A 13,896-nucleotide genomic window follows, 5' to 3' on the forward strand; every position below is an offset into this window, starting at 1 on the left:
TCAAAACCATCAACCCTCTGAGAGGAAGAGAAAACAGAAACTCAGATTCATGTGTTGTGTTGAATCATTATCGAGAAGCAGAGCCATTCAACATGTGTTGTAACGTGTGACATGTGGGTGCCAATGGGGGAAGCAGCAGGTCTCCTCAGTTACAGTGACATTTGATATTTTGTTAATGTATCTGTTTAATTACATCTGTAGTTAATCTGCTAGTAAAAGGTAAACAGGGACATTTTGTGGACACGTCAGTGTTACAGTATGTTCTTTTTTTTACAAATTGGATTAAATGATGACACAACCACCTGAAACATACAAGATCCGCCAGTCATTTACAGTTTATGTTTCAACAGATAGAACAAGCTTGTTCAAGGTTTTAGGGTTATTGCACATTTCTGATGTTAAAACTGACTGATGGTAGGCAGCTAAACACTGATGGGCGAATTCACAAAACAATTGGAGCAGCTGCTAAACCTGCATAAATAAGACAAAAAGAAACTGTAATTCTCAAAGCTTCTGCAAAGGATGAAATTCACCTCTAACTGTGCTGCCAAGCAAATAGTGTCTCGGTGCTCCTGTGCTATTTGCATGTATTTAAATTAGGTATGCATGCATACATTATGGTTATGCATACGTTTAGTACAAAATTGGACCCTTCCTATGCAAATGAGCCTCACTGCACAAACAGTCTCATTCACAAAGATGAGCACTGACAGCCACATGCAGTTACAGTGACATTATTAGCGTCTTCAGACAGCTGGTGGTAACTAAAGTGCATTTATAAGAGTGTCATGTTCAGACTCTCCAGTAATCATCAGTGATTGTAGCCAGACAAAGACATCATCCTTTCAGGCATGTGTGTTCAAAAGCACTGACCGAACTGACAGACGGGGATATTAAATCACAAGTATGGTTCCTCTCTGTCGCGTTTATATTCCTTGCTTGAAGTTTTAAAGAATGCCCCTGCACCGCATCAGTCAGGACCCTTAGCTCCCAGCCTACTACTACATGGATAATTGCAATCAGCTGCAAAACTTTATGGGCATGTTTGCATTGTAATATCATTAGCACAATATCTTCTGAGACGGGGCAGGTCGCTGTTACAAATGATGCACAATTCATGGTGCTGCAAACCATTCTTTGTGAATTTGCCTGTGACCGTAGTTTCCAAATTTTGGGGCTGATACCTTTACCCCTTCAAATGAAACAATGTCTACCCGCGACCCTGAGCTAAAGGTTATGGCTTTAGTTTGGACATGAGCTGAGAGCAACCAAAAAAAAGATTTTTCTCAGGATGGAAGAGATTAAAGTTTCCCAGATTTTGACAACATAATTTTACATCACAAATTGTTTTGCCTTTCTTATCGCTTTGTTGACCTGGGGAATCAATCCTGGGGTCTCTTGGGGCTCACGACCCCCAGGTTAGGCATGAAAAAAAAAAAAACAGTAAATGCTGAATGTGCCCACTGACATGACTTGGAAAATGAACACAGATTAACTGAGGTGAAAACAAATATCTTTACTGAGCCAGTTCTTATAGTGCAGGAATCCCTCCTCCACTTAAAGGGATTCCACTTAGTGTGATGATAGAAACTAATCTGTGTGTGCACGTGTGTGTGCGTGCGTGTATGTGTGTATGTGTGTGTGTGTGCGTGTGTGTGTGTGTGTGTGATGCAGACATCTCAGCTGCTGTGCTGTAAACCCACGATTCATGTTTGCCAATAAGTAGCAATGACACAGAGCCTGGGCCGCAACATGACCATGGGATTTGTAAATCATTAGTAGCCTCCACACACACACACACACACACACACACACACACACTGACAGTGTCCTGTGTCTCCTGCAGGAAATGACTTGTTGACATCCTGATTCTGAACGCTGCATCTTTAGCTCTCCCAACAGATAAAGGACACTAATGAGGTGAGACAGACAGAAGCAAAGAGTCACAGGGAGACGAGCGGAGAGAGGGACACCAGATGAGAAGAAAAAAGGAGTGGGAGGGGAGGGGGACTAAAATAAAGCATTAGCCACATGAAAGAAAAAAGAGGGGATGGGATGAATTAGTGGCAGAGACAATTAAACGCATTTGAATGAAACAAGAACACCCTGTGAGCACATAATGAGATAACAGTGTGGAAAGAACATTCATGATTATTTTGAATCCACCAGAGAGCTCTCATCCCCGTTAATACTGAGACGCATGTATTCCTCAATAATAAAGCACTTGACATGCAGACTGCACACGTTTGCTCAGTCTGAACAACCAACACGGAATATGTTAAAACAGTAAGGAAACTGAGACTCATCATTCGACTCCTTTGTTCTTCTCTACTCTGACTGACTACTTAATAAGCGTACTCCCGGCCCAAGTTTATATAATATGATTTGCAACAGTAAATACTGCATGTTTTTACAGAAACTAACAACCACCAGAATTACATTTTTATTAAAGGTCAACTCCATCTACAGTCTTTTTTGGGTTCTTAAAATGGAAATGCCCGCTCAGCGTAAAGCAAAAAGCAGCGAGGTAGGTTAGAGCTCTGATAATAATGATAACTAAAAAGTATGCCTAAAAAAAAAATCAAGCGTAAGCTATATTCAGAGTATTTGTACTGTTTTGCCTTGCCGTCAGACAGTCCTCTCTGATAGGGAACTAAACCATCAGATCAGACAGGTCACCAGACTCCATTGACAGAAGAAGTAATTTTACCATGGGGGGTTCTGGTCTACTCTGTTTGTGTTATTGTGTGACTTTTAGATCCAAACTAACGTGGCATCCACAGCAGCACATTGTTTAGCATCTGTGCTAGTTAGGGGGTTATCGGAATCTGAACTAATTTGGAAAAAAAAAATCACACAATTGTTAAAGGTTGGCTCAATCATGAAGAGCGGCATTAGGCGGGTTAGAAGTTTTATGTAATGCCATCATTCAGAAACCTACATAAGGTCATGTTTAGAAGGCCTGGCAAATTAGCATTTTGGCACTAAAACATATGCATGTCAACCAAAACTTAAATGTTTAAATTTAAATACATGACAAAACACTACTGAAAAGCCACACATTGAAATAAAAAGCTGAACAATAACAATAATAATAACAATAATAATAATGGACCAACCCTTTAACATGATGAGGAAATACTTTTAAAAAAACATTAAGTTGCATAATGTTTCTTGAACTCATCTGCAAAACCTATACAATGTATTTCAACTGTTTTCTCTACAATATCCGCTCTTGCGATATCCACTTGTAGCAACTAAACCTTGAATAATGTTTATTATGGTTATGTTTAGGCACTTAATAATAATAAAAAAAACAGCTCCTGCACACTGTCAACATTTATGGTGAATTTATTTTATAGCGATAAGTTGTTCTCATCAAGCAACCATCATCAGAGATTTAACACACCCGTATATGCGACCCATTCCCATGTCATTAAATCTGATGCTTTGTCACACCCCTCAGCCTGTGATACCGACACACAAGGCACCCTTTAGCATCTATTTGAGACAACTGTCTTCACAGGCTGAGTCGTACCAGTAAAACTGACTGGCTTTTAACATGTAAAAATGTTGTAATGTCCCTTTAAATTCATTTTATATCTCCATTCATATGGGCTTGTCACATTGAGACTAATTTAAATCTCTGTTTAATAGCCTTCTACATATTGTATGACTTTTTTGGCGAGTGGAGCTGAGAGAGAGCTGGTTATGCAATACTATGTTTCTTTCTTTTCATCAAAGCTGCTATTTTAAAATAGCACTATGAATAAACAGCCTTCAGTGAGTCTTTCCGAAGGACGCGGCTCACGGTACTCTGAGCTGTTAAAGGTATCTGGATTTCAGCGCAGGATACACAGAACCATGTTATTCTCTCATCTAAAGAGTACATTTTACACAGAAGTAGAGATTTCAAGGGTTTCTGTGTTAGGGAGGTTGTTATCCAAGCTTTAGGGAAATGCATTTATTCAACAAGCATGAAACTTGACTCTGCCTCCTGTATATGAATTAATTTAAATCTGCGAGGAACAGAGGACGACACCGAAATGTAGAATTTGAATAATTAGTGGAAATTGTACTCATGTGCATTTTTGACGTTCTTGTGTGTGAAGTCTACCCTGCAGGGAATCCTCCAGCATTATGTAACGCAAGCCAATGTAGTTCAAGTCTTCCTACAAACAACAGGGCATAGAGTTTAAATAAGTTTAGGCCAGAGGAGGGACGCTTTCTCGGCTTCAGCACATCAGGGAGAGGTGCTTATTGGAGGATTAAAGAGGAGCTTCTTAAATCTTTATTCACTCAGGGAACAGTGAACTCTTTTTAACCCAGACAACTGGAGTTAGTCAGGCTAATTCAACTCTCTCTAATGCTGCATTTCCACTGCATGCTATGACACATATCTACTGAACTCCACTTGCTCTTCTTTTGGTTTTCCATTAACAAAGTTGTGGATAGTACCTGGTACTTTCTTTGGTGCTAACTTGGTCAAGGTTGTGTGCCAGCGTAAGGCTCAGTTATGCTCAACGTTAGACACAGACACAGAATAAAACTCACCAAAACCATTTTAGACAGTCTTTCCATGGTTCCAACAATTTCCAACTCTGGTTTGGTCTAAATAAACCCCTTAATTCACTGAGATGTAATAAAAAATATGCTGGCTTTTCATGCTGTTTATTCTTGCGGGGAGGCACCTACAGTACAACATTATTTCAACAATCGTGACTTTAATGGCAACAAAAGAAACATGGAAATAACAGTTATTGTAATATTTTAAAAGTGACAGATTGCTTAACTGAAAACATAACATTACTACTCCACTGCTCGTTTAGGCGTTACTGCAAAACCTCACCTCAGTAAGTTTGTGACTTGCTGCAAGTCGGTTTGATTATATGGAAGTTTATACAGAAGTTAGCCCACTCTTACACATAAAAATAGCTGCCACTCTGAAAGTGCTCTAAAAAGTACATCAAAATGTACCTCAAGTACTTAAAGTAAAAGTATGCAGAACTTCACTTTTCAAAGTATTGGATTATTATAGATACACATAATTTGGGATGTAAATCATTGGTTTCATCACGATACAATATCACATCGATTCTTTGGACAACAATACCATATTTGCCGATTACAAAGTCTGCCACGACACGATTTCGATTCAGTGTAATTCAGGGGTTTGCACATCGATATGAGACGAGATCATATACCTATTTAACACAATCTGCTACAGAAGAAGCTGCCATCTTTCTTTTTTGCTTTTGGCCATGAAAGATACAAACAACACATAAATAATGTAAATATATTAAACCACTGAAGTGCAGTAAAGTTTACTTAATACTGACTCCGCTAACAAACATGGATTAAGTTAGCCTTCATGGAAGCCTTCCTTTATGGAAGAAACGTTTTCACCTTAACCCAAACCATGACCTTTTTACTAAAACTTCACGACTATCTCGCTTAAAAATTCAAAGCCAAACTTTTCCAAACAGCCTTAAAACGTGGATTAACAACAAGATAATTCAACGAAGGTCTAAAATTCAGCTCAGTAGAAACTGTCAAGGTTCATGCACGCATGTTTTTTCAGCCCAATATTGTTAAAACAGAGTTGCTAATGTTGCTGTAGAGAGAAGTTGGCAGAATGAGATGCCTGACCAGGCACGTACGTTGTGTTTTATTCTTTAACGGCATTATAAACATACGGCATTTGCGGCATCTGTTAACCCTATACTCTCTAAAATCGAAAATATCTCCATGCTGCTGATTTATTCCCGAGTAAATAGCATTACACTCATAGTATTTCTCTTGACTGCCTGCTATCTGCCTGCTGCTGTTTGATGGTGACACAGACTTTCAAAATAAAAGCGTACACTAAAGATGATATGGATCGATATTTTCACTTTGAATCGATGATACTGGATCGCTGATCACTGAATCAATATATTGATCCAGATCAATTGATTTTTACACCCCTAATAATTATACATGTTAAGTATTTTAGTCCATCAATGTGGAGACAATTTTAAATACTATACTACACTACATCTGGGTTGATTACTAATACAGCACTGCATATCATGTAAGGATATTTTTGGTGTAAAAAGTAACTAGTAGCTGTAAGTTTCAAATCATTGTTGAGTAAAAAATACAATATCTGTGTCTGAAATGTGGTGAAGAAGAATAAAACTTAAGTGAAGTACAAGTATGTCAAACTAGTACTTAGGTACAGCATGCGCACATTTCACCACTACCCTTTATCTCCAGTAAATGTGACTCTACAGCCTTTTCTAAGAAGTAAATACAGTAAATAGATAGGTATTCTCATGCTACACTGATGATCCCTGAGAAAAGAAATGCGTCATTTTTACTGTCAACGGTGAGATCAAAGTACAGTTTGACACAGGATCACACCGCTCCAGCTAAAAGAGTTTAATTTTCTTGCTCAAGGACACTTCAGCAGGGTGCATTTTGACTGTGAAGAGAGGACTGAATCACTCTGCCACCCTGCTGACCACTTCTATAATCAGGGCACAGAGTGGTGTGCACAGTGTCAGTTCAGCTGATTTGGGTTCAGTACGGTGCAGTTCAGGTCAGTGGGAGTTTGCAGAGGCTGATTATGCAAGCTGATAGATAATCTAATGGGGTCAGATAGGACTCTGGCTAGAGTCCACAGCGTGATGATAACAGCTCACCACTGTTACCACCGCATGCTACTACGCTAATCAGGAGCACACAGTAATTGTCAACTTTCCACTTGTATCTCTGACAGTAGCGCAGCGTTGTAATACATCACAAACATACACACATACACACACATAGGATCGTCTAGAGGCTGTAATCACTTATTCTGGTTTCTGTCAGTGGTTCAGGCCGTCCTGCTGAGCTCTGCAACAATTCCACTTCCTTCCTGTTCCTGGGTTACCATGGTAACAGTAAAGGAGAACTCTGTTATCATCAGATGGATCTGGCCGCAAAGATTATTTTTATCTCCACTTCCCCATCTCTCTGCCTCCATATAACCAGCGGACTGAGTGTCCTCGCAGGTTTCACGCTGCAGCTGGAGTGTACAGCCATTTCAGAGGATGTGAGAGAAGTTAAAACAAGATAAAAGCATAAAGACAATCGGAAGCTCATCGCTTGCAGAAAGCGTAAATATTTGTTCAGGATCCTGATACGCACAAATAAACAGAAGCACACACAGAGCAAAGGATGAACAGTAGAGCAGCAGCTGTAGCACAACATGCAGATAGGAAGCCAGCGTGTTTGAAGCTCAGGATTTCTTGGATGAAGGGCTCGGTTTCTTCATTGTGCGAAATAACAACATCAAACATCACTTTTTCTAGTTAAGAAAAAAGCTGTGTTTTGAATTTAATGCTAGCATAATCATGCAAAAGACATGTTGATCAAAATACAACCTTACAGTATTGAGGGAAACTGTTCTAAAACCCACCTCTGGACTTAATAGGAAACCTTGATCATTTTAATAAGTCAAAGTTAGGTCCACCAGCTCTGATTTAGCTATTTCTGCAGTGTATTTTAATTTGGAGTGAGAAGGAAATGATCCCACTGGTAACTCATTGTCTCCTTTATTGCCGACAACTCCCATGAGAACACAAAAACAACTATGAACTAAATAATCTAACGTAGTATTAAACATAGCCTCACATGTCTTATCCCTCTGTGCCCTCTATTTTTGTTTAAAAACTATAAAAGATAAATCAATGAGCCACACTGTTGCACTGGGCACCATGAATGTGGGCACTGAGTTTTATTTAGTCGTACACCCACCTGCTTCTGAAACCAAATGTGTTTTAAACTGAAGCTGAAAATAGTCCCCAACAAATGCAATTTTTTACTCCTGTTTGAGTAACGTGCCCAGCTGTGTTAGGAATTTACTAGACATTTTTGAAGCCTATGAAGTGAACTAAGTATTTGTTGACCAGTTAAATGATTCACATCTTCAGTGGGAATCAATGGGCTCTGGGCTCAGTGCCACAGACAGGAAGTACTGAAAGATGGACAAACACATTGTTGGTTTTGGTCTTTTCGTAGGATTTGTTGATGATGAGAAACATAAACAAGTACACAAAACCACAGACTGAGTGAAAATGTCAGACATGGCTTCCGTTTGTTTTGTTTTTTAAGATTATTAGTTTTGGTCTTTATTGGACAGGACAGATTAAGTGTGAAAGGAGGGATGACATGCAGCAAAGGACCGTGGGCAAGAATTGAACCCCCTGCCACTGTGGCAAGGACACTGCCTTTGTACACTGGATGCCTGCTCTATCCTTTGTCCTACTGGGCACCCCAAGACATGGCTACCTTGATGTCACCATTGATTTGTGGACTACCATTTTAAGCACTGTACTTGTCACGGCAGTATGATTCACAGACGGGTGGCGTCAGTTCATAATGCACCTGATGGCACCTGTTGTGGCGGTATGATACGCTGCAGAACAGTGTCAGTTAATAAAGCTGCTGGTAAAGACATAGTGTAAGGAGCTGGAAAGTGTCTATAAAGTGGGTGGGAGGGATGGTAGATGGGTCCAACAAACCCCACACCTTAACTGGTTCTCACTTCCCATTTGAATATAGAGCCAAACCATGATGTTTTTTCTAAACCTAACCACATGCTTTTGTTGCCTAAACCTAACCATGAGCTTCTGTTGACTACCCAGCGTTGGTTGCTGTGTCCTGGAGTGTCAACAGCAGACAGGAGGAAACCTAACATGTATGTCCACTGACAAAGCAGTGATATGTGACGACTTGGGATGAGAACGTATTGAGGTAATGCAAGCTTCTAAGCTTGGTTAGCACGGTGCATTTACACTCTATCATTAACTATAATAATGCTAATGCTTATTTGAAAAAAAGAAGTACTTGCCGTAAAAACTGAACACCTGACTCCTTTGTGAGTCTTTTAGTACAACCCAGCGCTGAACAAGAATTTTTAAGACGACCAAATCTTTACAATTAACTTTCCTGAACTGAAAATACAATGAAATAGTAACAGTTATGGCTGTGGCTATACTATGTGAATCTCAGGTTATATCATGGTTACATTACCTAACACTGTAGCTGTGGTAGCAACTTGTCAACAAACAACACCATCCTGTCACTCAAAGCGGCCATGACTTTAAGTTCTAATAAGTTTAAACGGGTGAGTTATATAAAAATTAACTCCTATACAGTTGTCATAAATGAGGAAATTGGCTTTAGAGACCAAAACTGTTTTTTGTACCAGGCTGTAAACGTGTTTATTTCTGCTGTGAAATTTGACATTTTAACATGGGGGTCTGTAAGGACTGACTCACTTTTTGGATCCAGTCTCAAGTGGCCATTAGAGGAACTGCAGTTTTTGGCACTTCCATCTTGATTTTATTTTTCAGCTCTGGAGGTTGCCGCCAGATGTACACTGATTTCAGTCCTGGTTTATTTCATAAGACCTGTACTTGCAGTGACGGCAAATACAATAAAAAAACACAGGTCCCAGAGTTATTGTTTAGAGCAATCTTAAAACACTGATTGAGCATCATGGTGTGATATTTGAGCAGCATACAAATGCAGTCGTTATTTCAGAGGCAAAGATCACCCTCATGCAGAGTGTCTGATGCCTGTCTCACATCCTGTAATAATTTCTAATCTAACCATTTGTCTCGGAGGAGCAGCCAGGGTGAAAGAGGAGCGCTGAGGTGGTCTAACGCCTGTAAGGTGCTCCCAAGATGATAAGGCAATTTAAAGGAGTCAACGTGCTAATGGTGTGCTAATCCGACTCCTGGGAGCACAGCACAGCGTTTCATTCATCATTCATGAATGCCAGAGTAGAGAGCATGTCTGATCACTTATTATTTTATGGGTGCATATTACCTGTTGGCTGAAAAATGACTGAAGATATCTTATTACTACTCGAATGAATAACCTACATGTGAATGGAGGAATGCTGTGACAGATGATTAAAAGTGGGTTCGGAAGATAAGACAAAGACCTTGCCAGTGTTTGGGTAAAGTCCAAAACAGCTGAGGAGGTTGGATGGTTCTTATTTAAAATTTGTTTCACAGAAAGTATAAAAATATCACCATAAACCAATATATTTCAGTCCTTTCTTTCTTGTAGACAGTGCAGTGGATTTGGCACAGAAGAAACATCTTTCATGTATCTCAACTGGTTGACACCAGTTGGCATTTTAAATAAAGTTTTTTCCTGGCTCTGCTTAAAGGTGTAACATGTAACATTTAAGCAATAAAATGTCTAACACCAACTAGACCTATTTTAGATATTTTGTCAAGTTGTGTGCTTATATCAATCCGAAAGTTTCCAAAAATATTCAAATCCAAAGAAATCTGTAATTTTGTTCAAGGTAATGGTGTTTCCAGTTGGTCGTCTGTCAAAAGCATCATATAGCCTAACTTTAACCCCCTCTAGTTGCTCAAATATCTAGGGAAGAACAGGGGGAAATATGATGATAACAAGAAAACAGCAACTTTTTTCATTCATTGATTAATTAATTAATTATTACATTAATTAGATCCATTGCTAATGTCCGCCCTTTGATAGTCTGACGATCTGTCCAGAGTGTACCCCACCTCTCGCCCAATGTCAGCTGAGAGAGGCTCCAGCCCTTTGTGACCCTGAATAGGATATAAGTAGTTGTGGATAATGAATAAATTAATGAATGGATGAATGGATAATTTGCACAGTAATCCAGTAGAGACCTAATATGATTTTCAGTATCAATCCAGCATACTAGCTCATTCAAGCCAATTTGACGTAATAGCCAAACAGGGGCAAATTTCAGGTATGTCACATGATGCCACTGGGCCCAGAAATACTTTTTCCTATAAGAATTACATTATGAAGGAGGTCTGTAAATCAGTGAATATGTTTCTTTGGGACATCTGGGCAAAATGACTTGTTTCCATATCAGGATTTGATCCATTTGGTCCAATAACATTTTGGAAGTTTGGAAGAGCCGCACGATTAAATTGTTTAATCCATATTCAGTTAGAGCCAAACTGGAAGTTAGCTGCTCGGCTGGCGGTAATTTCTAGTGTGCTTGCTTTATTGGCCTAACAAACCTTTTTTTGCTTTATGTGGCACTCAACAACTTTCATAGGAATGAATGGAGCCCTGCCTCTAACGCTGTATCCAGTTATCTTTATGCATATATGGTTTCGATTGTGACGTCGTTTCTGTTTTTGTCCAGTCCCAGGGTCCGACATTAACGGTTGCCCGAATGCCCGGGGCAAGTAAAAATAGCCAGCAGACCCTGCGCAGACATGCCCGATCGGGCAAGCAGCACCGACTCAGACACACACATACCGGACAGCCTCTCAGTCCTTACCCGCTAACGTTAGCTCATATAGAACACAGGTACCACACAGAAACTTTTACAAAGGGTCATAATGTGCTTCTAGTAACTGTCAAATCGCCAGCGATTGCTGCCTGCTCTCATGGGACAAAGCTCCTCTGAGAAGGAAGACGGTTCACTCTGCTCTGCCGCCAGGAACAAACTGGGGGGCAAAGATCCTCTCTGAGGAAGAGGGTTCACTTTGCTGCAGGGTTCACCAAAACATTTTTTTGTTTTTTTCTTTTAATAAATTGAACACACATTAAAGAACATACAAGATCCTGTAGAGAATTAATACATATACTACAATACAATAAACATTGTCAAATTAAATGAAGGAAGAGGATTTTTTTTAAAGGCAAATTAAATATTGGGGATTTATGTAAAAATATACATAGAGACATATAAATAATTATATAATTAAAGATATGTAGGATATGTTAGGTGAATACTCCTGTCTGTGACCCTGACCACTGGCATTGGCAAAAGAACTGGAGTTGGTCCCCGGACGCTGTACTGCGGCTGCCCACTGCGGCTGCCCACTGCTCCCAGCGTATACAGTAGGATGGGTCAAATGCAGAGGTCAAATTTCGTTTCAATGTATGTACAGTAATGTGCTGAGAAAGGACAATAAAGAATGTTCTTCTAATAATAATTTCTTAATAACTAGGAGATAACAAAAGAATAAAGAGATTTCAAAGACTTAAAAAATAAGGGACATGAATCAAAACAACAAGAAAGGAGATATATCCCCAGTCATGCACACCCAGTTTTAATAAACTCTATACTGTTTTTCAACACATATATTGTTTTGTCTTCATTCAATGTAGTTAGCACATATTGTTAGTGTGCCATTGGTTTTGGCCTTGGTGCCCCACATTTTGGCCATGATGCCCCAATAAATTTGTATTTATCAAAGGCCACAGAGGCCTTGCCCTAAAAATGACTTAATTCCTGTAACTGTGTATTTCCTCTCCTGTTTCTGTCCTCGGAGGGGCCAGTTGCAGTGTGCTGCTTTTTTTTGTGCTGCTGCCTACATTGGCTGAGCGTCTCTGCTGATGTAAGATATAAGTCATGAGCGAAAATATGCACCACAAAGCCAGAAAAAGAACCTCTTAGGCAGGGCAAGTAAGAATTTAGATGGGGCAAGTAGATTTGAGAAGTACTTGCCTGGCAGGGCAAGTAGGAAAAAACCTTAATGTCGGACCCTGAGTCCTATATAAACTATTAGTATAATTATTTTAACATTCCTAAAACAAGCAACTTTTCATTAGTTTTACTAGGCTATATGATTGTTATTTTAATCTCTTTTCCAAAGCACTCAGGTATGATTCCCAGTAATGGTTTCTACAATCTGGACTGTGGCCTGACTGCCTGTTGTGTGGTAATCACCTGTTGTGGTTACTCTTTACTTAGAGCGGATGTGTGACACTGTCTATTAGTCTAGAGAGCACCTTAACCTGTCTGGAGTCATGTTACACCGGCCAGGGAGAAGAAGTGGAGTTGAGGGGAGTGGAAGGGTAGAGAAATGGATATTAAGACAAAATGAGAGAAACGGAAGAAGCCAGGATAAAGTAAATGAAAGAAGATTAAGATATAATAAGAGGCAGAGGAAATGAGAAGTTAAATGAGGTGAGAATTCAGTGTAATTGAAAAGAAGACAGAAAGACAGAGAGGGTGAAGTGAAAGAACTTAGTATGACTTCATCCTTATCACTCTGTGTGCCAGACTTCACACTGAATCATACATTTCACTGCTGGAATCCGAAAGAGGTTTTTGTGAGGTAATGAGCATTGATAAACCAGTTTTGATAGTGGAAAACTACAAAAAACAAGTCAAGGTTTCTCGTTATTTCAACTGTTAACCAAAAAACAAACAAATCAAAATTGCATTGTTAAATATGTTATTATGTGGATGAAAAAAATACCTGCACACTGACTCCAAGCCATAAAACTCATTCAAATACATGTTTCCATCCAAGTCAGATCTTTGTCAGGTCAAAAAGTTAAATATTATACAGGATATACACACAGCAACAGAGTCCGCCATGTTGTTTCTACAGGTCTAAAAAATAGACCTTTACAAAAAAAAAATTTCTAAAATAATGTTATACCACAAAGTATGTAAATAGAGAGGACTATTTATAGAGCTACAATCACAATATAAGTTGTTCAGTATTGTGAATGAAGAGGACGTTAAAAAATAAAATTGAGGGAAAAACTCACCTGACCCAACACAAGCAGGAGAGTATCTATGTTTCCAGGGTTCTATGTTTCCTGGGTTCTATGTTCCCCACTTAACCCTGCAAAAAAGGTTCTATGTTCCCTCTTACACAAAAAAGGTTCTATGTTTCCCGGGTTCTATGTTGCCCGCTGAACCGAGCGGGAAACATAGAACCCTTTTTGTGTAAGCGGGGAACATAGAAGCTTTTTGCAGGGTTAAGTGGGGAACATAGAACCCTGGAAACAAAGGGATGACCCCACACAAGTGTCAGGCACCCCACATCTTCACAATTCACGTAAAATATAAACATATACAGGAACAACAATGTTTTT

The sequence above is a fragment of the Epinephelus lanceolatus genome, chromosome 1 (genome assembly GCF_041903045.1).
Source record: "Epinephelus lanceolatus isolate andai-2023 chromosome 1, ASM4190304v1, whole genome shotgun sequence".
Lineage (NCBI taxonomy): Eukaryota > Metazoa > Chordata > Actinopteri > Perciformes > Serranidae > Epinephelus > Epinephelus lanceolatus.